Source organism: Nannobrachium achirus (genome assembly GCF_963921795.1).
Source record: "Nannobrachium achirus genome assembly, chromosome: 12".
NCBI lineage: Eukaryota > Metazoa > Chordata > Actinopteri > Myctophiformes > Myctophidae > Nannobrachium > Nannobrachium achirus.
This window is the reverse complement of record NC_137832.1, coordinates 6,184,418-6,210,400: the sequence shown is the minus strand read 5'-3', so window position 1 is coordinate 6,210,400 and position 25,983 is coordinate 6,184,418.

The window sequence follows — 25,983 nt, the reverse complement described above, 5'->3', positions numbered from 1 at the left end:
TTTGCTGTCAAAAACAACACTGGCCCGCACGCACGCACGCACGCGCACACACACACACACACACACACACACACACACACACACACACACACACACACACACACACACACACACACACACACACACACACACATGCATGCATTGGCGCATGCATGCATGGAAAGACATGTACACACGACAAATGAGCACACATGATGTGCGCCGCACACACACACAGACATGCACACGTGCAAACGCACAAGCGCGCGTGCACACACAGAGCTAGCTACAGTGCTATAATAAAACAAACAAAAACAAAATAAAAGTGAGTGCGAGCCAGAAATAGAAAAGCCAGGATGTGATTATTGGAAAGAAACAGTGGTCCCATGCATGGTGTTTGTAACGTAATGAAAAGGAAATATTCATATTACGGGAAAACAAACTATTGAAAAGCTGCTCATTAACGCTCATGCATAAATGCAAATCATCTTAATTAGTCCGAGGACCTTGGGTGCCTCTCGCTGCATCCTCGCTCCATGAGCGACTTGTTTTCCTCCCTTGTTTGTTTTCCCCGCATCCATCGCTGTTGTTGTTGTTGCTGCTGCTGTTTTTGAAGTCCTTCTCCGGTCCTCCCCCCTCTCTCTCTCTCTCTCTCTCTCTCTCTCTCAGTCTCCTCCTCCCCTCCGCATCGGATGCCAGTGTCTCCTGGTTCTCCCTCGTCGCCCCCGTGTCGACCCGACATCCACCAGGGACATGCTGGGCTCCTGATTCAGCCCGGGAAAAAGAGTTGGAGAGGCCCTCATTGCGCGCTTTAGAGAGAGATCTCTCTCTATAGCGCTGCTGCTACTCAAAGATTTGCCATCTCAGATCATGACAAGTGACAAGCCAGTGGGCCAATTACATGAGTTATATTTCGTCGTTGTCGGGTGGAAACCTTGTACGTCCAAAACCGTTTGTTTTGTATTTATAATTTTAAAAATGATTTAAACTAGTGAAAACAGCCGATCTACAAGCACACAACGCCTCGCACCGCGAGGCGTTGTGTGCTTGTAGATCTGCTGTTTTCACTACCTTTGTGCGACGGCCTTGTATGATGAGCCAGGGCTTTACTTTGAGAAAAAATGTACAAATTTGAAACTTGGAGATACAAGGTTTCTGCCCGACAGTGACGATTTACTTTGTTGGCCGCCCAGCCCCCAAAATGGAACGAAGGCCGACATTTAACTTGATTTTTTTTCCTAAAGGTCGGCCTGGACCGGCCGGGAATGAACCGGCCGTTCGGGAGTTGTCCCGCTTTTCCCAATGGCCAGCACGTCCCTGCCATCCACCCACCAGGAGCCAGGACCCCATGGTACCCTGAGGAGGGTGACTGCGGGGCGGGAGGAGGAGGTACATGGGAGATGGAGGTTGGTGCTGTGCTCTCAGCGGAGCAGGCCTATCTTACAGCCTCTGATTATCAGCCACCAAAAGACACTTTTTCCCCAACCTTTTCTTCCTTGGACCCACCACCCCTGCTTACATCTGACACTATCAGGGGCGTCAATTGGGTATGGCAGGGGTATGCAGCTGCCATACCCTGGGTCCAGGGGGGAAAAAAAAAGTTACTTTTAAAATAACTACAAATGCAAAATTTTACAAAATGGTCACTTTAACAAGGTATTATAGTTATATTCTCCACACTTGTATTCTCTCCATCTTGACAAGATGGTATATTCCCAGGTTCCGCAGGTCAGCTGCACAGGTGCAATGCATTATTGTTAATTGTGGCACGTTTACTGACATACCAAGTTTAGCTGCACTTGAACAACCGTTCCAGGCTGCCATATCCAGCCCAAGAAACTGTAGAAACGGGGGGAAAAATAAAATGTACTTCTTAAAATAAATGTATCATGCCTGTTGCTAAGGTATGGCAACATGACTGGTGTCTTGCATGCAAGACACCAGTCATGTTGCCATACCTTAGCTTTTTCTGAACTGACGCCACTGGACACTATATAGCCAAGACCCATCCAAACAAATATTTCTTCGCAGAAAAAAAAATGATTTGAGGGAACAAAGTCTTGATGGGCTCAGAGACGGGTGCATAAAACTAAATGAACCTGCACCACGTCTAAGCTCTCGCAATATGAAGACTTTATTATTCTATAAGCAACCGAAACGTTGCTTAAATAATAAAAGTGTTCATATTATGCAAGTGCAGTTGGTGTGGGTTGAAAATGTTGGTCTGCAGGGGCGTGGTGGCGCAGTCGGTAGCGCTGTCCTGGGTTCAATTCCCGCCGGGGTACGCTGTGGGCGCTGGGGGGCGTGTTCTCTACTCCACGTCATCAGCGCCCACACCCTAGGTGGGGTTGGCAAAAGGGCCTTTCTGTGTGGAGTTTGCATGTTCTCCCCCTGTCTCCTATAGGGTAGGTACCTTCACAAAAAACAAGCAGTAATCATGGTCTCTATACTGCCTCCCCCTGCCCAGCCGGGGCGCCTGATGGAGGGGAAAGGAACTGGTTGGAATAACGTGTTCCTTCCACGCACTACGTCCAGCTGGGGAAACTCCCCCCTGTCAGGTGATAAGAAGCGGCCTGCTCACTCCTCATGCACTGAAGGAAGCATGAGCTCAGTTCGGGGCTCTCCCCAGGTTGGCAGAGGGAGTGCAGAGCCCAGGATTACAGCTTAGGCAACTGGCACTACGGGTGAAAAATGGGTTACAAAATTGTGGGATAAAAATGTAGAAGAGAACTTGTTTGTCTGTCTGTCAGTGTGTCAGTGTGCACGGGTGTCGCACCAAATTCTGCAGACAGATATACAAGCTCACAGCGCGGAACCGAGTGCCGCGCTGCGAGCTTGTATAGATCTGCTATTTTTGAAAAATCGTGAATTGAATAATTCAAATCCTTCTACGTTTTTTTTTAAAAACCTATATGTTTCTATGTCAGTGGTGCTCTTTTCATGTGAAGGACCCCCCAAAATGATATGTATTTGGCCACGGACCCCCATCTCAAAATATTTAGTTCCAGGGACCCCCCCAGAAGCAAAATTTGGGTTACAAATGTTCGCTTAAAAAAATACATATATTCAAAGATTTGCTCACATTTTCACGACTTTTCAAAAATAGCAGATCTACAAGCTCACAGCGCGGCACTCTGTGCCGTGCTGTGAGCTAGACCCCACCCCCCCTCCCCCCTTGTGACGCCCCTGTCAGTGTGTCTGGTATTGGTTGTGTTGTCATCCATCTAACAGCTGTTATATTACAGTAGTGTTTGCAGTGTCCTGGGTTTCGTTAGTTTAAAACACGTCGAGATGCTGTAGATGCAGATGATAGGTCGCCGTGGTCCCCGCAGGTCTACCTGTTACCTGCTTAGGGGACGTCTAATTGGTCCCCCGTCTTTATGGACGCGTAGTTGTACCCGATTGGTCGGACAGGGAGATGAGGGGAGCTAGGTGATTGGTCCAGAGGTGACACCCAGGAGCACGACAGCTGCAACGCAATTTCCTTGCTGTCAGGCAGCAAACCTCCTATTCTCCATAATTATACTTTTTGTGTTTTTTGAAGCGGTGAAAACCGCTTCCTATGAGTGGCTTTGTGTGTATCACGCCCATATATGGTCATTTCAGTCCAGAATGAACAGGTTTTTTCAAAAACAGAATGTCCGTTTAATTACCATATATGGTGATCTCAGTCCAGAATGAACAGGGTTTTTCAAAAACACAATGTATGTCACCTCATGTCCATATATGGTCACTCCAGTCCAGAATGAATAGGTTTTTTCTGTCCCGTACGTCCAGATTATCAGTCCAGAATGAATAGGCTTTTTCAAAAAGTCCCATGTCCATATATGGCCATTTCAATTCAGAATGAACAGGTTTTATCTGTCCTGTACGTCCAGAATATGTGTGTAGTGTCCCTCCCGGTCTGATGAATGGATACTTTGAGGATTGGTCAAGCTTCACATGAGAATTTGGCCCTCCATTCTTTATATATTCATTCAGAATATATAAAGAATGTAGAATTCAGAATATATAAGGAATGAATAGATCACAGAGTTCATAACTCTAGAACATAGAATAAAAGTTCACCGCTTCACTTCGAACCGAGGTTTGATTTTTTCGTAAATGAATGCCCTACCACAGGGGTCTTCAACAGGGCGTCCGGGACCCCTAGGGGGTCCTCAGAGTTCCAATCCTTTTTATATTAACAACTTGAACCCTAGCGTCCATATTCTGAGAACTGTAGCCAAAAATAGCAGATCTACAAGCTCACAAGTGCGCCTCGCAACGCAAGGCATTGTGAGCTTGTCGATCGGCTATTTTCGGCAAAGAGGTTTGGTGTAGAGGGGAAAAAGAGCAGACTAAGTACAGAGCAAAAGGTCAAGTTTTATAAGTATTGACAGTTCAAGTGGTTAATCCAAAATACACTGATGATTGTGCTGTCAAACGGTTGACAGCACAGCAGTTGTTTGAGGTGACTCTGGGTTGAACGTGACCTGTCACGTGGCGCTGCCTCTGGTGTTGTAATTGTGGACGTCCTTAACGTTTATAAAGTATTTTGCCAGGTACATGGGTATCTTAGTGGCGGGTTTGGTTATCTTGTACACCAGGCCCATTGCAAGTAAAAGACCCGAAAAGGAAAGCCATGTTCCCCACTCGGGTTGCCGTTGGTGTTAACTCTCCTCTCTGTGCTTGGGCTGCCGACGGACAGACGGACAGACGGACAGACGGACATACGGACATACGGACAGACGGACAGACGGACAGACCGACAGACGGACGGACGGACGGACGGACAGACGGACGGACAGACAGTTGCCAGAGAGCGGCAGCACATCATATCATCAGCCCTTTGTGTTCTGGAGGACATTGTCCGGGCCTGGGAAAATATTTGTCAACAATAGAACATACTCCTCAACAATAGCAGCTCATAAGAAAAGACAGCTCAGGAATAGCTGGAGCAGCAGCAGCAGCAACGTAGGCAGTGCAGGTAGGGGCGTCACACGGGGGGGAAAAGTGGGACTGAGTTACTAGGGCCCAGGGTGGAGGGAGCCTTAACTATTTTAGCTATTGGCTGCCACACTGCGAGCTTGTAGATCTGCTATTTTTGAAAAGTCGTGAAAATGTGTGAAAAATCTTGAATATATATGTATTGTTTTAAAGCGAACCTTTTTAACCCAAATTTTGCTTCTGTGGGGTCCCTGGAACTAAATATTTTGAGATGGGGGTCCGTGGCCAAATACATATCATTTTGTTATTGGGGTACCACTGATATTTCAACAAAAGAATCAAGATTTTTCAAAAATAGCAGATCTAAATTATGAGCTCGCAGCTTATAGATCGCAGCTGTGAGCTTGTATATCTGCTATTTTTCAATAGTTAAAGCATAAAATAATGCGTAATAATGCGTTCCCGGTCTAAATGGGTTAAACCCCCTACCCCCTATGAAGACCATTAATGGGGGGCCCGCAGTGAATCCTTGTACCCAGGGCGACACCCCTGAGTGCAGGTGCTGCTGCTGCTGTGATGGGTTGGGCGGGGGGGGGGGGGGGGTCACTGGGCCCGCGGAAGTCGAGGCGTTACGCAACACAGGGGTGTGACCCCTCGGTGTCAGTTTACACTGACCCACATCTGACATACAGGCCACCGACACATACCCACACACACTGACACACACACACACACACACACACACACACACACACACACACACACACACACAAACACACACACAGACACACACAGACACTGACACACATTATATTGATGCCATGCACGCCACGTGCACACATGCACAAATACCCCCCCCCCCCCCCCCCCCACACACACACACACACACACACACACACACACACACCGATAGAGGTACTTAAACATGCAACGCTGCACCGAGTGCATGCGTGACGGCGGCCTTTTATCCAATACATGCTAACTGGTCAGAAACATCAACATACATACAGTAGGCCTCATGCACACACCATACGCTTTCTTCTGATCTGTCTGTGTGCCTTTAGTGGCTAATTTATTAATCTGTTTACGGTATGTCTTGTATATCAGTGGTTCTCAACATGTGGGGGTCCCCAGATGATTAAATGTGCAACATTGTTTTCTCACTCAACAGTAAAAGAAAAACAACATAAAGTTTAAGAGTATGGAGGGTAGTGACAATTTAAGGACTTTTTAATACCTCTAAAATGACAAATTAAACATTGGCCAAATTGTCAAATATTAGAGGCAGAAAATTGTGAAAATAGCAGAGCTACATGCTCACAACGCCTCGCAACGCAACGGTATACAAAATGTAATGCCTCAACTTGTAGAGCTTGTCAGGGTGTGTGTGTGTGTGTATGGGGGGGGGGGGGGGTCTAATGCTAAGTATTTATTATCAAGAGAACGCTGCAGTTGGTGAACAGGACCGGAACATCCAGAACACCATGACAACATTTAGAAACTAGCAGGGAACACAAGGAATTGTGGGTCTATTTATACACACAAGGGTAACTGAACTCAGGCGAACACAAAACTACAATCAACACAGGATTGGACTAAGACTAACAAGACACAGGTGTAAAACATAACTAATGAGACAAGACAGGTAACAGTAACTAGGCCAACACAGGAAACACCAAGTACCACTACACAATAAAGGTACTCTACACAGACAGTACATGACAACAAGTAAGGATAGCACATGGTAATACATGAATACATACAACATTAATACATCAAATGCATAGAAATAGTAATCCAAAAGAAGACCAAGAACATATTCAATACATTTCAAAAACAATCAAAACGCCAATAATCTATACATGGGCGCTATACACACTATACCAGGGGTTCCCAAACTTTTTTGTCTCAGGGCACCCCATGAATATTTTTTTGATCCGAGGCACCCCTACGTTATAATTTTCACTCCCAGCACCATATATTTATAGCATATCGTCGTTGTCGGGTGGAAACCTTGTATGTCCAAAACCGTTTCGTGATGCGAGGCGTCTTGTATGATGCAGCAGGGTTTGCTTTAGCAAAAGATGGACACATTTGAAACTTGGAGATACGAGGTTTCTGCCCGACAGTGACGATATTTAAGTGATTATGTTGCGAGGAAAACGTTGAGATAATAGCAGTTTTGGTTAGAACTGACTGAAAATAACGTACTTCAAGTTTAAAATGATACTAAATATTTTTTTCAAGTCCAAATAAATTCCAAATATTATCAAATGATCTCGCGGCACCCCTGGACTGCCGTCATGGTGCCCCGTCACCCACTTTGAAACCCCCTGCACTATACTGAGAGAGTGTTTTTTTACTGGTGATTCAGTCAGAGTGTATGAAAGGGTGCGCTCGTTTTATTGTCCACGACATTGCAAGCGGCGCGAAGGCCAGCGGACCTTGGTCCTGCTCTTCGCCCCCGAGCGCCGCAGGCGCGAGTGGCCGCGAAGAGCGGGCCAGGGCCGCGCGGCCGGCGGAGCGCCGCGCGAGTTACGAAGCCGTGGTGAATGCAATCGTTATATTTATGCCCAGGCCGTAAGGCCTGGGCAAGCCCACGATAAACGCCCGCGCAGTCCGGTGCGCATTTCCGAACGCACCCTTTCCCCACACTCGGACTGAAACACCAGTAAAAAACACCATCCCGCACTATACTGTAGCTTCGATGTACAGTAGGATGCCAAGTCGTAAAATGTCCTGACATCGGTCTATATAACGACGCTATCTAAATCACGAGGGTAGACGAGTGCTACAGTAAGTGCTACGGTAAGTGCTATGGGCTAAGGTGGAGTCTGAAGAGATGCGTCTTCAGTCCACGGCTGAAGCTAGGGAGTGAGTCTGTAGTTCTAAGTGCGACAGGGAGTTTATTCCACAGTTTGGGGGCCAGGAGGGAGAATAGTCTAGGACGAGTGGATCGTTGTCCTGGAGTTTTTAGTGAAGGTTCTGTCAGCATCCCTGTGTTGGCTAATCTGAGAAAAAAAAATTACTCAAAAAGTTAGAATATGGGAATAATAAGAGTTTTCTTCAAAGACAGCAGTGAAATGTATTCAGTTCCTTTAACACTGCCGCTCCCTCTCTCTCTCTCTCTCTCTCTCTCTCTCTCTCTCTCTCTCTCTCTCTCTCTCTCTCTCTCTCTCTCTCTCTCCAATAAGCAGTTATGATTATTTCACGGTGACAAATGGCCCAGCGGACGAGGAGCGACTAATTAGATTAAGTGACCGACAAGTTCCACTTTATTCCATCTCTCCTGAGTCCGCTATTGGACGGCTCGCCTCTGCTCTGGCCCCGCCCCCCCCTCTGGCACGCAGAAGGCCCGCGGTTCCATGTGCCGCTATTCCCGCGGCCATGAATTATTCAATATTTGTTTGAATAAATGAACGAACCAACGCGAAAAAAACAATCTCCAATGGCTACAGAAGGAAACAGTTAATTGGAGTTAAAGAAAAAAGTTCCTCTTCCACTTCCTCTTCTTCTTCTTCTTCTCCTCCCCCCCCCCCCCCCCGCCCGTCTCTTCCATCCCTCCATACTTTTTCTCTTCTTGCATTGTACCATCAACATTCTTTCATGTCAGTTCATTACGTTTAATTTATTAATGTCCAATATTTAATGTGCCAAAAATGTCAGATTCAAACAGATGAAAAATGGGGCATTTCTTTTTTCTTCTTCTTCTTCCTCGCGCCCCGGTATGCGAGGGATGCACAAGCTGTTTGCTGCCTCTTGTTGTGACTCTGGGGGCTCTGGGGGGGGGGGGGGGGGGGGGGGAACACAGAGACAGAGGGAATGGGGGGCGGGGGGGAGCCGGAGCGAGTGAACTCTTCATCAGACCTGAAGTTCTTTTTTTCTTCTTTTTCCTTTAACACATTAAATCCGGGAATTATTTTATACTTTAGCTATTGAAAAATAGCAGATCTACAAGCTCACAGTGCGGCACTTGAGCTTGTAGATATTGTTTGTAGATTGTAGATTGTAGTTGCTTGTAGATGCTATCTACAAGGTCTTTGAATATTTCTTACTCGATTCTATAAATGACTTGAAAAACGCTGACGTTTCTACGTCAGTGGTTCTCAAACCTTTTCATGTCGAGGACCCCCTGGAATTATATGTAATTGACAGCGGACCCCCATCTCGAAACATTTTGTTACAGGGACCTTGAGAAAGAAAGATTTGAGTTACAAATGTTTGCTTTCAAAAATATAAGATTTGCAAAAGAAAATGTAGAATTTTTTTTCAAAAATAGCAGATCTACAAGCTCGCAGCGCGGCACTCGGTGCCGCGCTGTGAGCTTGTATATCTGCTATTTTTGAATAGCTATGAATTATAAAATAATTCCAGATTTATATGGCTTAACCATGGATCTCAGGGCTCCCCAGCCACTGAACGCTGCTCGCTGCCAAAAGGCACAAACTCTACACAAACTAACCTCGAAACCAGAGTTATGGAAGTCACTTTTAAACACGCAACACAACACAACAAACAAACAAACAATCAAAGCCAGTGATGCTACAGTATAAGTATGAATGCTGGCTGGATGGTTCGCTGTAACTTTCTGTGGACTATAAACTCGGGGAGTATAACAAAAATATCCCTCAACTTTTCAGAGGGGGAACGTTGTTTTGTCTTGCAGGGAAATCTATATTTGATAGATAAAGTGATGAAGTGTTGTGTGGAGTTTTGGTTTTAAACTATGGAATTATGTTCTCTGTGAGAGAACTTAGAACTACAGACTCACTCCCTAGCTTCCACCGTGGACTGAAGACTCACCTCTTCAGACTCTATACCTAAACCCATAGCACTGCTGTAAAGACTAGGAAAATCTTTTGTACCGGCCGCCCTTAAGCTGTACAACGAGACACATAACGGACGAGTGAAAAGGACTTCCTTCCTAACCTAGACTGACGGAACTATTGCTGTATTGACTTTGACCCCTAAGGACCTTCCAGGGAGAGTGCTCATGTGCGTCTTGCGGTGACACGCTCCCTAGTTTTTCTTCTTCTCCGAGCTGCTTTTTTTGTTAGTTTTTTCGCACTGATTTTTGACTTTGCACTATTAGGTTGTGTTGGTAGTTTCTGAGTATTCTGCTTTGTTTAACAATGTCAGTGAGATACTTGTTGCACTAACTAGCATTGACTGTTACGGTCTCTTTTTGTAAGTCACTTTATGTATATATACTAATATATTATTCGCCCCCTCTATTGATGCACCTTTTCTTTATTCGTACTGTACTGCTCTTTTTTTTTTCTTTTACTCTTATCTATCTTTTGTCTTACTTCTCTGTAACTTTGTAAATACTGTATACTGCTATGCTACAACTGGACAACTGAATTTCCCCCTTGGGATAATAAAGGTATCTATCTATCTATCTATCTATCTAAAGCCCTTATCAGAGTCTGTGGTGAAGAGCCTATCACCACAACTTTTAGGTGATAAGCTATCCACCTAGAGTGAGAAAATAAGTGGAGGCCATCATAGTCAGTCACAGTGAAGTCCTAACACTGTGACTGACTGGTCTAGATCGACCAATCAGTGAACGGGGTGATGGGTCGATCTGTCTGAAAGTAAAAACAGAGAAATGTGTCGGGGTTTGCGGTGGATAGCTCTTCACCGCGAGTAATGACGCAATGTTGTAGTTTTATGACTTAAAAAGACTACACCGCGGTGGATAGCTTATCACAACGGTGCCTACTATGATAGGGGCTTAACACTCCCCTTCCCTCAAGGACCATACATGAAGCTAGATAGCATTTTTTTTGGTTTTACAAAAGTCTGTTACTGATTAGGTGCGTGGTCTACCTACGTTATTGTTTTTCTAGATTGATATTCCTATGCATTTGTTGTATTGCTGATGTATTGACATTATCTTGCTTATTATCTTGCTCATTGTATTGATGTATTACCTGCTTATTGTAAGTCGCTCTGGATTAAAAGCGTCTGCAAAATTGTAAATTGTAAATTGTAAATTGTAGAGACATGGGGTTTTCTTGCGCTCAAACAGACATCTGGGGATTTGTGAGCATTATATGCGGGCAAATACACACAAACATGAGCCCACAAAGACACACACAAAATTAATGAACACGCGTACAGTACTTGCACACACACACACACACACACACATACACACACACACACACACACACACACACACACACACACACACACACACACACACACACACACACACACACACACACACACACATGCCAGCCATTGATCTACAAGAAGTTTGTCCTTGATGTCTGCGTCCCTCTGTCAGAGTGATCAATGTTGCATTGACTCACAGGGTTAGAGTCAGCTGACACGCACACGCATGCACGCACGCATGTGCGCGCACACACAAACACACAAACACACACACGCACGCACGCACGCACGCACGCACGCACGCACGCACGCACGCACGCACGCACGCGCGCACACACACACACACACACACACACACACACACACACACAGACAGGTGTGTTGCATTGTTATCCATGCAGGGGCAGAGGACACTGGTCCTGACATCTGTCACTACACTGCATTACAACCACCAGACCTGTAGTGTAGTGCAGGGGTTTTCAAAGTGGGTGACAGGGCAGTTCTAACCAAAATGGCTGTTATCTCAATGTTTTCCTTACAACATAATCACTAAAATATCGTCACTGTCGGGCAGAAACCTCGTATCTCCAAGTTTCAAATGTGTAAATCTTTTGGTACAGCAAAGCCCTGCTTCATCATACAAGACTGTCGCAAAAAAACTAGTGAAAACACATGTGAGGCGTTGTGTGCTTGTAGATCTGCTGTTTTCACTAGTACATTTTATAGATGATAAATACAAAACAAACGGTTTTGGACATACAAGGTTTCCACCCGGCAACGACGATATAAATATAAGGTGCTGGGAGTGAAAATTATAATGTAGGGGTGCCTTGGATTAAAACAGTGCCCTGAGACAAAAAAGTTTGGTGTAGTGTGGTTGTTGTGGGGAAGACACCTCGTATCTCCATAATATTCTAACTTTGAGGTTTTTTTTTTTACATTAATAAATGTCCTACTTGACCATTACACTACAGCGTCACACATCTACAAAGGGAAAGTTAGCCGAGTGCTTGACCAATCTGGGAACTAAACCATTACCAATAGCTTTCTTCACAAATGTGTTCATAAAGGTGTCTACTGTGTCTACTGGCCAAGGAGTCATTTTAACCGAAAACTAATGGTTGGAATGGACTCAGCAGCCCAAAAATACCCTAATTACACACCTCATACGCTCATATTGGCATTTTTTTCCCCCTTTCAATCCCAGGCCCTCGGGATACCCCAAATTTTGATTGGCTCCCACAAAGTTTCTCAGTTTGTTCACCTTTATGAACACATCTGTGAAGAAAGCTATTGGTAATGATTCAGTTCCCAGATTGTTCCAGCACTATAACTTTCCCTTACTAAAAGATTTTTGTTTTTAATGCTGAAAAGTGACAGTTTTGGACGTATCCACATGACAGAGACGATCTGTCTGATTGACTGAATGAGTGAGTGAGTGAGTGAGTGAGTGAGTGAGTGAGTGAGTGAGTGAGTGAGTGAGTGAACAATATTAAACAGTAAAGATTACAGTAGGTATAGAGCAGCTGTCAAGTGGCTAAAGGAAATGATTCACAAAACACTACGCGCACACGTATGTATGAGTGTTCGCGTGCGTGTGTTTGTGTGTGTGTATGTGAGTGTGTGTGTGTGTGTGGTCCGATGTTGAAGTGACCGATAATCGTTTGTGACTGATAATGTGGACAACACACACACACACAGACACACAGACACACACACACACACACACACACACACACACACACACACACACACACACACACACACACACAGAAACGCGCGTTTACATTTGGAGTTCCTATGGCAACCCCTGACGAGCACTGAATGTTCAACGTTGGGGCGCTTTCTCTCTTCGACCATTTGCCAATTTGGTTAATTATGTCTTTGTGTCTGTGAATAGGCCTTGACTCTCTCTCACACACACACACACACACACACACACACACACACACACACACACACACACACACACACACACACACACACACACACACACACACACACACACAACCATGCATTGTTTGGGGCGAGGTAGGAACGGCTCTAATGAGCCGCTGGCTGTCAGGAACGGTTAGGCCGCCGCGCACCGAGAGGCGGGGTCTGTGCGAGGGGGCGGGGCTAGGAGGAACCACAACAATGACAACATAGTGTCCACACACACACACACACACACACACACACACACACACAGTCATGCGCACACACACACACACACACACACACACACACACATGCATACACAATGATGAAGAAAGTGGTGGGCAAGTAAAGATGTTTGATTAGGGCTGCTGCAACTATGACGTATTTTATTAGTGATTATTATATTGTTTAATGGAATAAGCTAATTCATTTATAGCAGTGTTTCTCAAACTCTTCCATGTCTACCCTTAACCCTGACAGTGTACAAATGGAACCAAATGAACCCGTCAGGGTTCATGTCAAATACAGTATACGCTTAAATGTTTTATATGTATGTGAACCCATTAATCACTGTTATATATCTCAGAAATAGTGAAAGTAGCTTTATCTCTATATCTTTTTCATTTACATGTTTTACAGTTTTTCAGTGCGTTGGATGCATGAACAATTATCAACGCAACAAAACAAACAAACAAAACCAGTGAAGCTATTCGTGCTCAGGCTCCTGTTACTTTCTGGATTTGCCCTTTTCTGTTCTAGTAAAGCATGACATTACATGAATGGACTAATAGTAAGTGTAGGGTGGCATTTATTTGGTGGTGCAGTAGGTAGCACTGTCGCCTCACAGCTAGAAGGTCCTGGGTTCGATTCCCGCCAGGGGGACGCTGTGGGCGCCTCGGGTGTGTCATCAGTGCCCACACCCAAGGTAGGGTTGGCGAAAGGGCCTTTCTGTGTGGAGTTTGCATGTTCTCCCTGTGTCTCCTAGGGTAGATACCCTCACAAAAAATCACGCCGTAATCCTGGTCTCTATACTGCCTCCCCCTGGCCAGCCGGGGCGCCTGATGGAGGGGAAAGGAACTACAAGAAACAGCCTGCTCACTCCTCATGCACTGAAGGAAGCATGAGCTCAGTCTGTTGCTCTCCCCAGGTTGGCAGAGGGAGAGCAGAGCCCAGGATTATATTTTAGGCAATTGGCGCTGGGTGAAAAATGGGTTACAAAATCATGTAATACATGCATTTTATGAGCACTGCTAACCGCTCCTACATCTGGCTTTGTATGTTTGTCCCGTGTCAGTCCGGACTGTGATTGGTCAGTTACGTGTCTGTTTGTACGTATGGCCACTTTTGCCCTTCTCATATCTCCGCCACCGTTTGCCCCTATCCATGCCAAACTTTGCACACACACTCCTTGGCTGCCAAACCACAACACCCATCATTTCTCACATGGCCCTCTTCTAAAGCCACCATTAAGCCGATTCCTGCAAAACAAATTTTTGGACACTGCTCCAACAGATTTTGCCCTAAAATCACGCAAAGCGGTACACAGTATCTCTAAAGTCATGTCATCAACATGGATCTGTCCCATTTCCAATATTCCCTCCTGATTGACTACCATTGCCTTCTAAAGTTTGTGTATGCGACCAGACAGTTGCTTATCTCCCGATTTAGGGATATGCAGATATGGATTCTGGGTATGGTGAGATTTGGTTGCCAGACAGGAAACGGTGGACAGTCTCGTGATACTTGGCACATTCAGAAGGTACTTTGTACTCTTTAGATATCGTCGTTGTCGGGTGGAAACCTTGTATGTCCAAAACCGTTTGTTTTGTATTTATCACCTTTAAAATGATTTAAACTAGTGAAAACAGCCGATCTACAAGCACACAACGCCTCGCACCGCGAGGCGTTGTGTGCTTGTAGATCGGCTGTTTTCACTACTTTTGTGTGATGGCCTTGTATGATGAAGCAGGGCTTTAATTTGCGAAAAAATTTACAAATTTGAAACTTGGAGATACGAGGTTTCTGCCCGACAGTGACGATATGCTGTATATAAAATTACACAGTGCGCACATAGAAAATCAACGCAGAAAGAAACGTGTAACATGTCCATTTCATTGTCCAGAAGCGATTACTTTACAAAGGTCTCAGTCGTTACGAAATAGGGTTTATTCATGAGACTCCAGTGCATTCCACTGAACCTCCGGCTGCAGTTTGGCACGCGCAGTGCGACGAATCTGCCGGTTGGAATTACGAGATAGCGAAAATGACGTCGGTGTCCTATCCTCTATATCCTTGAAGCTCCACAGCGTTATAGACTAGAGTGGCCATGTTGTGGGCATGTGATGGGGATCCTAATAAATAAATGTCCGTCTATAATGACATGCCCAAAATATGTAATCAATTATTAATCGATCCCATGAGAAAATTACCGGTTATTTATTTATAATAGATTAAATGTTCTATTCACCGTTGCACGCCCAGACTCAATCCATTAATTCATTCATTCCTTCCCTCTCTCTCTCTCTCTCTCTCTCTCTCTCTCTCTCTCTCTCTCTCTCTCTCTCTCTCTCTCTACACGTCTCCTCCACAGTTTCTCGTGTCAATCTTTTCCTGTCAATCTGTGCGTCATGTGACTTCCTGTTTACGCCAGGATGACGACACGCTAACACACACACACACACGCACCCACACACACACACACACACACACACACACGCGCACACACACTCCGACACATTAAAGATAACAAAACAAAGACGCCACATGAAATCAAACACAAACTCTATTACACAACAAACATGCGTCACGCTGCGCAGACTGTGTGTGTGTGTGTGTGTGTGTGTGTGTGTGTGTGTGTGTGTGTGCGCGCGCGCGCGCGCTGCACGTGCTCTCTTCTTACTTCCAGTGGTTGCGTCCTGCTGTCCGCTGCATATGTTAGGTATGTTTTTATGCCTCCATTACATGAATGTGCAAACCAGCGCTCACACAATGACAGCCATCTGTCCAGACACATGCACACGTGCACACGTGCACACGCACGCACACACGCACACACACACACACACACACACACGCACACACACACACACACACACACACACACACACACACACATAAATGAACTCGCGCGCACACATTGCCATGTGCTGTATTATGCACACGCGCAAACATTTATGCACAAACATGAAACGCGTGAACTTTGAACATGTATAATATGCAAACGCACATGGCACATACACACACACACGCGCGCGTGCGCGCACACACGCACACACACACACACACACACACACACACACACACACACACACACACACACACACACACACACACACACACACACTCCTCCTAACACGCTGTGAAGCTGTGTGTGTCTTTATGAAAATCAATACCGGTATATTGATTGACAGATGAAAGCCTGGGAGCACGAGCAGCTGAACTGTTATGTTTCTTTCTGTCCTCCTATAACTGTATTGTTCATGCAGGGGCGTCACAAGGGGGGGTGGGGGGGGGGGAGTGGGACTGAGTTACTAGGGCCCAACGTGGAGGGGCCTTCATTATTTTATACTTTGGCTATTGAAAAATAGCAAGCTTTTTGAAAAGTCGTGAAAATGTGTGCAAATCTTTGAATATAGGCCTATGTATTTTTTTAAGCGAACATTTCTAACTAAAACTTTGCTTCTGGGGGGGTCCCTGGAACTAAATATTTTGAGATGGGGGTCCGTGGCCAAATACATATCATTTTGGGGGTCCTTCACGTGGAAAAGTTTGAGCACCACTGACCTTAGAAGGATTTGAAATATTCAAAGACTTGCACAAGTTTTCACACTCGGTGCCGCGCAGTGAGCTTGTATATCTGCTATTTTTCAATAGTTAAAGCACAAAATAATTGAAGTGAATCCTTGTACTCAGGACCTGGAATTTGGTGCATCGTTCATGTCTTTGTATGGGACCACAATATATTTGTATTGTTTGCTAATATTGTTAATAAAAGTATTCAATCAATCTATCAATCCATATAGTTATTTAATTTTAACCGCATCTGTAGCCACATAAATATGAAGTATCGACTGAAGGTGGCAATTTTCAAATTTACCTAAAGAGTAAGAAAATAAACACTAAAACGAGTCAAAAAAAGAAAGAAAGAAAAACACAACAACTACATTTCCCATGATATCGGCTGGCAGGGAACAGTGATGTTCAGACCCAGAAGTGTAGTTTCCCACTTTTAAGGCAGAATTAATTCCTTTAATTCCTTTTCTTGCCCTTGATTTTACTCGGTCTTGGACTAAGAGACTCGGGACTCTTCCCCCACGAGTCCACTCCAGTCTAGAGTCAAGACAATGCAATGAAATAATTGTATTATATCCATATTATGAGGATTCCATTCACATTAACATTATAAGAGAGCTGTCTGGTGCTTTTCATTGATGAATTACTAGATGATGATGTGTGTAAATGGTTTAGTAAGAAAACCCATAGTCTGTGCAAATAATAGCAGGAACTATAAACTTTTCAAGATGTAAAATTATATCCTAAGAATCCCATGATGTTATACATAGATCTATATCTTCATTTTGATGTCAAAGTGCACCAGAGCAATCAACTGACAAATGCAATGAAACAAGATAATACTCATTCTAAAACGGCTAGTTCCATTCCTTGATTCTGATTGGCTGGTTTCCCTTAATTGCTGTTGTATATGAGACCCACACCTTGAATCAGTTTATATCAAACCCAGGTGTGTTATTTCTTTCCACAGTGTTCCACAGCTAGTGCACCAATTATCTGCACCTGTGTTGTTGGCAAAAGGCTGGGAACTATCTTGTAGCTGGGGACTACTTTCTTGCAGAGCGAATTATTAGTGAAATAGAACAGTTTTAATATTGGTACATGTGATGAGCTGAGTGGTTAGTGTCCATACCTAGGACTCCGGAAGGTTCCAGAGGTCGCAGGTACGATTCCCAGCTCCAGCTATCACTGCTCCCCTCCCCCGCGCTTGTTGTGCATGGGGCAGCACTGGGTTCAGCTGGGTTAAGCTGAACACTGAATTTCCCTTGTGGGATGACGTAGGTAAATTCTTCTTCTTCTTCTTCATGTCTATGATTTTTCATGTTGCCATATTGTAACCGTTTTAGAAAAGCAATAAGCCACGCGAGGCTTGTGGTTACCTGTATTTTACACCGGCTGAGAGGGTTGGAGCTAGCCTCGTGTCTCCCTACGCCTCTCAGCCGGTGTAAAATACCAGGGAACCACTCGCCTCTTGTGGCTTATTGCTTCAATGACCACACCTCTACCTATCAAATGAGGATTTTCTATTTTTTTAATTTATTTTTTTATCTGGTCTCAGACTTGATCTTGACTTGACAAGACGCACACACGTGATTGGGGAAACACACAGGGGGGACCAAAACAAAGCGACACCGCTTCTTCTGCCTGTTTCCAGTTTAGGCCACGCCCAGACCGGATCACACGGCCCGCTGTAAACCAATAGCAGGCTTTCCTCCGAGGTGGAAAAGACTGGTGACGCGAGGTTAAAGGGCAAGTTCAAGCATTTTGCACCATATGATGCAAAATGCATCATCATTCATGCTGAAATACTAAAATATCTCAAAACACAGATTGAACACAAAAAATAACTCAGGATTGTGTTGATCATGTCCCAAACAACAATAAAATAAGATCTGGTTGTCCCAGAGGTGAACTTGCCCTTTAAGTAAAAGTACCTTGAAATTGTACTTAAGAGTGTCTACTTTAGACCACTGCCAGATGTCGCCTATAAGTCTAACACACACACACACACACACACACACACACACACACACACACACACACACACACACACACACACACACACACACACCAGTAATCTAATGAGCAGACATGGATTATAATGGTTAGCAGGGATTCTTTTTTTATGGTGGTGGTGGAGAGACATGTGATGACAAACGTGATTATTATCATTACCATAATCATTCACACTGTCTGCTATACGGTGTGTGTGTGTGTGTGTGTGTGTGTGTGTGTGTGTGTGTGTGTGTGTGTGTGTGTGTGTGTGTGTGTGTGTGTGTGTGTGTGTGTGTGTGTGTAATGTCCTTGCTGTTTGGTGTAAACCTTGTGTTGTTCATTAACTTTCTTGAAATGTCCAAAGAAAAACTGAAGCTAAAGTAAAATGGTTCAAATCCACACGCAGACCCACAGTATGACCGCTTTAACTTCCACTTTCAAAATCTTTCCAAAACAGCAGAAACAGACGACCTACAAGGTCACAACGCGGTGTTGCGAGCTTGTAGAGCTTGTAGATCTTGTAGATCGGCTATTTCCGATACACAGACACATGAAACAACAAAATATGAAACGTTGAAATATTATTATGGATTAGTATGCAAGGTTTCTGCCCTTAGGCTACGATGTGCAAGAGTGTCTGCGAGTGCTTGTTCGCGTGTGTGTGTGTGTGTGTGTGTGTGTGTGTGTGTGTGTGTGTGTGTGTGTGTGTGTGTGTGTGTGTGCGTGCGCCGTGCCTGTGTGCGTGCCTGGGTGCGTGTGTGTATTACAGTGTGTCACGTGACCTACAGTGGTGTAAAGTACATTTACTCAAGTACTGTATTTAAGTACAATTTTGAGGTAATCGTACTTTACTTGAGTATTTCCAATTTTCAATACTTTTACTTCTACTCCACTACATTTCAGAAACAAATATTTTACTTTTACTCCACTACCATTATTTGAAAACTTTAGTTACTAGTTACTTTACAGCTATACATTATAATATTCCAAAACATACATAAACCACTTTAGCCCTGTTGTATACCTTGTCTATTTGAAAATAGCCAATCTACAAGCTCACAACGTATATCGCTTCGCGACATGTTGTGAGCTTGTAGATCTGCTATTTTCAGACATTTTGTACTTTTACTTTTGGTACTTTAAGTACATTTTGATGCCAATACTTTTGTACTTGCTCAAGTACATTTTGAATTACAGACTATTACTTGTAACAGAATATTTCTACATTGCAGTATTGATACTTTCACTTAAGTAAAACATTCAAGTACTTTTTCCACCACTGGTGTCCTAAGAAGACCCAGTACAGTACAGTACAGTAAGTACAGTAAGTACAGTAGGCTACACGTGCACCACGTGCCACTGTATTCCTCCTTATCACCCTGCTTCATTTGCATATCGTCTAGACGAGGCGGTACGTCATCTTTTGTTTTCCATAAAACAATATGTCCGCCGCTGACCCTCCAGTCTGTGTGTGTGGAGGGGGGGAATAAGACCACCACACAACAACACCATAACATCAACAATAACAACACAGAAAACACAAGGCCTTTTGTCTTAAAGAGTTGGAGGACGGGGGGGGTAACTTTCTTTTTTCACACTGAGAAACGAGGAAGGAGAAAGTACTCACGCTCTGTCTGTTGGAAACTTTCTATTGTATGTTCAAATCAGTTGCACTGTTCTGGTACCAGAAGCAACATGTTCTCCATAGAATTCCATTCATTTCCCCCCGACTTTTACATTTGATTTTACTAGGAAAAGGTTGTTAACCAGTTACAATGCTTATTGGGAAAAGCTATTTGAAAAGCACTTTAGTATAGTGTTGTTTTATGGGTAAATGTCATTTCTTGTAGGGGGGGGGGGGGGGGGGTGTGTTTTAATGAGTACTGTTACAAGAACTCCGTTTCCCAGCTTGCCCAGGGAGTTTAGTGCATGTGCGGTAGCCACAGAGCGGGAGTTGTACAGAACGCAACCAGGAACTGTGTGTTTGTGTTTAATGCCACAATACAACTGATGTGTTAATAAACGTCCAGAAGACCCAGGGGCGTCAATTGGGTATGGCAGGGGTATGCAGCTGCCATACCCTGGGTCCCAAGGGGGAAAATAAAAGTTACTTCTTAATATAAATCCATGAATGTGTCTTTGTCTATCTGTTCTGGTTATTATGTTGTTTAATTACAGTAAAATAACAAAATTTAACAAAATGGTCACTTAATTATATTCTCTACACTTGTATTCTCCCCATCTTGACAAAATGGTATATTCCCAGGTTCCGCAGGTCAGCTGCACAGGTGCAATGCATTATTGTTAATTGTGGCACGTTTACTAACATATCAAGTTTAGCTGTACTTGAACAACCGTTCCAGGCTGCCATATCCAGCCCAAGAAACCGTAGAAACGGCGGGGGAAAAAATTACTTCTTAAAATAAATGTATCATGCCTGTTGCTAAGGTATGGCAACATGACTGGTGTCTTGCACGCACGCGAAGACACCAGTCATGTTGCCATACCTTAGTTATTTCTGAACTGACACCAGAAGACCAGCTACACGCCTCCTCTGCTAATTATAGATATATGAGACACAGACAACACATTTCTTACCTATGGTTCCTGTCGCTAGTTTAAAGCCTCGTTTCAATCACCTTGATATGCATTTTGTGAAAATAATGGTCCAATTTATGTTATAATTGATGTTAAAGCAGGGTATGCTGTAGGAGGGGCTTGTGATCATAGGTGTGTGATGATTCTTCTTTGTGCTTTATTTTCGGCAAGCTCAAGACAATGTCCCATGTATCCGTGCGGTTGCACATCACCGTTGGCAGCCAATGTGGGTACCAATCCTTGGTACCCACATTAAAACAATGATGGAGACACCCATTAAAGGGCAAAAAAAAAAGCTTCATTTTCGCAGCATAGAAACCAATGGGTTCCGATCGTCCATATTTTTTACAGTCTATGGTCAAACAGTATGTCTGGTGTTGACGTTGAGAAGCTGTACAAGATTGTGATTTAAAGGTAAGGTCAGCGATTTCATTTATACATAAGTTTCACTTTCAGTTTTCGTGTAGGTGACAGGCCTTCCTCCAATCACGATCGAGTGGGGGGCGGGCTTTGGTGCGCGTAAGGCCCGCTCGACCATGATTGGAGGAAGGCCCCACTCTCTCCTGATTGAAGGAAAACCTGTCACCCAACAGTTTCGGTGGAGCAACTGAAACTGCATTTTTTTCTCCTCACAGGGGATAACACTCTATAGTAGGTATACTATCAGAACATAGACCCATTTAAACACTCTATAGTAGGTATACTATCAGAACATAGACCCATTTAAACACTCTATAGTAGGTATACTATCAGAACATAGACCCATTTAAACACTCTATAGTAGGTATACTATCAGAACATAGACCCATTTAAACACTCTATAGTAGGTATACTATCAGAACATAGACCCATTTAAACACTCTATAGTAGGTATACTATCAGAACATAGACCCATTTAAACACTCTATAGTAGGTATACTATCAGAACATAGACCCATTTAAACACTCTATAGTAGGTATACTATCAGAACATAGACCCATTTAAACACTCTATAGTAGGTATACTATCAGAACATAGACCCATTTAAACACTCTATAGTAGGTATACTATCAGAGCATAGACCCATTTAAACACTCTATAGTAGGTATACTATCAGAACATAGACCCATTTAAACACTCTATAGTAGGTATACTATCAGAACATAGACCCATTTAAACACTCTATAGTAGGTATACTATCAGAACATAGACCCATTTAAACACTCTATAGTAGGTATACTATCAGAACATAGACCCATTTAAACACTCTATAGTAGGTATACTATCAGAACATAGACCCATTTAAACACTCTATAGTAGGTATACTATCAGAACATAGACCCATTTAAACACTCTATAGTATAGGTATACTATCAGAACATAGACCCATTTAAACACTCTATAGTAGGTATACTATCAGAACATAGACCCATTTAAACACTCTATAGTAGGTATACTATCAGAACATAGACCCATTTAAACACTCTATAGTAGGCTAACTAGTAGGCCTACTATCAGAACATTCTCTTATTATTTTAATTAAATCAATTACCCTGGCCTTTAAAAGAGTAATTCGGCCCCAAAATGAAGTTACGATGTGTTTGTATAGGAAGGGGGCGTGTCTGATAAAATGAATATCAAATATCTAAATACTGAATGGAGCAACTTAACCACTGTGTGGGGTGAAAGACAAAAAGCCTGAGTAGACGATAAAATGACCCCGAACATGTCTGAAAGTGAAATATGTCACTCTTTAACACTTTGACTGCCACAATGTTAAGGGTTTTAAGGGTATAACCCTTGCCACCATAGACGGCCATTCATTTTTGACGGAATAAATTGAAAATGGTAGGATGTACGAAAATTGACAAAAATTTCAGAGAATATAGAGTCGGAACCTTAGCTTTCACCATAAAAATTTCGTCCTGCTGTGGTGTTCTGCTGTGGAGAAACCTGAGGGAGAGCGAAAGCTGTACAGATGAAAAAGGAGCATCAGAAATTTACTTTCTGAGATAATTGAGGTCAAAGGAAAAAAACTTTCAGAAGCCCTAGAAACAAATTGGTAAATGGTACAAGAACACACAGTACCTCTAAATGAAGAACAGGGTACCGGCCATAATGCTGTAAAAAAAAAGTTAAAAAAAAGTTGTACCGTGGTCTAGTTATAAGGCAGGAAAGTGGAAGAAGCCAGGAGACTGACAGAGGCTCTTTTTTCATCTTCCCAGGATGAAGGAGAGACAGAGTAGAATCCACTGTGTTTTGACCTGGGATTTTTTATTCAAGCCTTCAGTTAGACATCAGACATCTCAAAAATAAAGATAAAAACTCTGATAAAGATTAAAAAAAAACTTTACATTGCTGTTTCACTTCAGTATAGTTGTAGATGTGTTCCATTGCAATCATCATTTTAGTCACTTCAAACTAAAACGGTCAAACTACCCTGAGCAATTCAAAGTCATAATACATAAAATTAAATAAAAATTGATGTACATTCATATGGAAATGTTTGTATTGACAAAGTCAAGCCAACTGCGACAAACTTCACCATGTTAGAATCCAGACCAGGCAACTGCAAGTAAGAGTAATTATGAAAAAAAAAACATAATTACCATAAGGTATATATAATTATTTGCTATACATTTTATATACACAGGTACATATATTTCCAAAATAGCAGATCTACAAGCTCATAGCCCGGCACCGCGCTATGAGCTTGTAGATCTTCCATTTACATATGATGCCTAATAGCCGATCTACAAGCTCATAGCCCAGCAAGGCACTATGAGCTTAGTATTTTCATGGCTCTCCTTTTAGTAGACCTTGTACCAGTGAACTGTACCGTCATGAAACTGTACCTTTTCCTATGCAAACTTCTAATAAAGTCTTCAATCAATCAATCAATCAATCAATCCCTTCTTTGTATTTACCTACTGTATGTTTTTATACTGTTTTTTATTTCCCCCTTTTTTCCTGACTATATCTACTGCATAGTACTGTGTTCTATCCGTCTGTCATTCAATGTTATATGAGATACTGCAATGGTTTACTATGGAAATAAGCCTAGTCTTTTCATGGATCTCATGATCTCCTTTTAGTAGACCTTGTACCAGTGAACTGTACCGTCATGAAACTGTACCTTTTCCTATGCAAACTTCTAATAAAGTCTTCAATCAATCAATCAATCAATCAATCAATCTCTCTCTCCCCAACTTTCTCTCTTGTATCATGGCAGAGAGAGAGAGAGAGAGAGAGAGAGAGGAAGAGAGAGAGGAAGAGAGAGAGGAAATCTGAGCAGGCTTAGCAAACAACGTTGGCACCAGGTTACTGATAGAATAAAACACGATAAAACTATAAAAATACAATGAGGATTACCACTGGGATTCTTTTTCGATCTCCATCTCGCTGGATTGGTCAGACTGCAACGTTTGCGAGTGACTTATAGTGGTTGTTTTGCTGGGATGTGTTTGTTTTGCACTAAATGGAGCATCTGTCCTCCTTTCTCACCAAGCTAAGCTAAAGAGGCGTCAATTGGGTATGGCAAGCTATGGCAGCTGCCATACCTTGGCTACAGGGGGAATATAATAAAATGTACTGTAATCGTGCCTGTTGTCAAGGTATGGTAACATGACTGGTGTCTTGCGCGCGTGAAAGACACCAGTCATGTTGCCATAACTTAGCTTTTTCTGAACTGACGCCGCTGAGCTAAACGCCCTGCTCAATCGGTGGTCCGCGCGCGGACCACCTGTTGTGATCCGAGATGAGCATAATCATCTCTCATCTCATGCTTGCTCTCGGAGCGACGTCTCCGACCCCCCAAACACGGCAATACACCACTGTATCAATCAATCAATCTAGCAACAACCACTTACTTTATATAGCAGTTCTTTTCGCTGCGACGCCGCGGCTCGGTGGTCCCTGGTGGCCTGGTCGATGAACCATGACGATCCAGTAAAACTTTTCAGATCACATGTAACGCTGTAGAAGTAGTCCTCAGTAGTATAGTAAAGCACTAAACTAAACCCCCCCCCCAAACACATGCTGCTCCTTCCGTGAATGCCGTCCATCCAGCAATCCCAGGCCTGGGGAGGACGGTCATGTACCAAATCACCATGGTAACACAAGGTAACACAAGCTGATTGGCCACACAATGGTAACCATGGTGATTTTAGTCATTCCAGGGCCCAGGACGGCTGAATCCAAGCGTCAGTGATACATATGCTCCTAATCTTGTGTTAATTAAAAAAAAGACATTCCGGCGTCATATGACGCCGGTGGCAGCGCGGGGGGGGTAAAAACGCGACGTCATATGACCTCCGTGGCGGTCAAAGTGTTAATGATGGCGGTTGGTTGGTTGGTTGGTTGGTTGGTTGGTTGGTTGGTTGGTTGGTGTGTCGATGTGTGTTTGTGAATGTGTGTGTGTGTGTGTGTGTGTGTGTGTGTGTGTGTGTGTGTGTGTGTGTGTGTGTGTGTGTGTGTGTGTGTGTGTGTGTGTGGGGTTGGGGGTAGGGGTGTAACGATATAGTAACTGAATCGAAAAATCGATTTTAATTAGCAAATGATCTACTATATCGTTTGCAAAAGCAAAATAACGTACCGCTTTTATGGTATCGTTTTAAAATGCCGTAATCGGTATCGAATCGTTTTGCAGTGCAAATAATTGATTGTAT